This window comes from Teleopsis dalmanni, chromosome 1 (genome assembly GCF_002237135.1).
Source record: "Teleopsis dalmanni isolate 2A chromosome 1, ASM223713v2, whole genome shotgun sequence".
NCBI lineage: Eukaryota > Metazoa > Arthropoda > Insecta > Diptera > Diopsidae > Teleopsis > Teleopsis dalmanni.
Window position 1 is genome coordinate 221,365,606 of NC_051846.1, and position 1,223 is coordinate 221,366,828.

Sequence of the window (1,223 nt, forward strand, 5' to 3'; positions counted from 1 at the left end):
TAGGTTTTGTTGTTGCATTTGCATTTTGCTTACTTCATTTTCGTAAACAGAAGAAATTGCTTGAAAATAGTCAAGCAATTTCAAACCCTGTTAATTTGCACAACAACTGAATATGTATATCTAATACATAATGGGTAAAATTATTCAAAAACAAGAATTAAAATAATACACAGAAGCACTGTACTATATTACCATAAAGTAATTCATTATCTTGTGGGATATTAATATAGACAATTAAAAACTTACTTCTTTGGCGATTCGCATGATTTTAGTTTTCGTTTTCAAATTGCATTTAACACCAAATCTTGTATTTTGTTGTTCATTTATAATTTTGATTACACTTTTAAAACTTTCCGTATTGTTTATATTTAATAATTCTTCCACTTTTATTATTTTATTAATTAAAGCGGTTTGAACCGCGCGCGAAAAATTGTGCAACATGATTGTTCGACTTGTTAACACAAATTAACATGTCATTGCATGTCACCAAGTGCATTATTAGCAAATGGCGACAGACAGACGAGTGGGGAAAAAATACGTCTACTCTTTTTTATGTACTCTTTTTTTACCATTGTTTATTTTAATGAACTTTTAACGTAAATTTATGTATATATGTATTAGATGATAGTTTTTGTAATATAATTATTATATATCAGAGTAGTAAGCTAATTAAAATTTATACCTTTTAGTAATAATTAAATTTAATTTGATTAAATTATTTAGTTCAATATATTTTAATATAATAATAAATGTATGTATATTATACTTAATATTAATTAAATATTGTTTAGAAAATTGTAGCCAAAGTTAAACCATTTGCAGCGCACAATAGATCTTTTAGGTCGGGGTGCATTTATAACCTATTATTTTATAATAATTAGTCACTTGCACAACCCTCATTTGCGCACAAGGCAGAAGATGCAGGTAAAAAAGTTTGCCTATGTACTTAGGCATGCGCGCGTGTATAGAATTTCATACAAAATTTGCATTAAGCATCGGTCTGGCGCAAGGGGAAAAATATTTCTCCAAAATGTAAAAGAAATTAAAAATAGTGTTAAGCGCATTTTTTAATATTACTTGGAATATATGTATATAATATATCATTTAATAAAATTATGAAAATAAGTTTAAATAAAATTTTTTTATTAAAAATGTATTAAAAAATAAACATGATATATGAAATATATGATATATGAAAATGAATTTTTTTTTAATTAATTAAT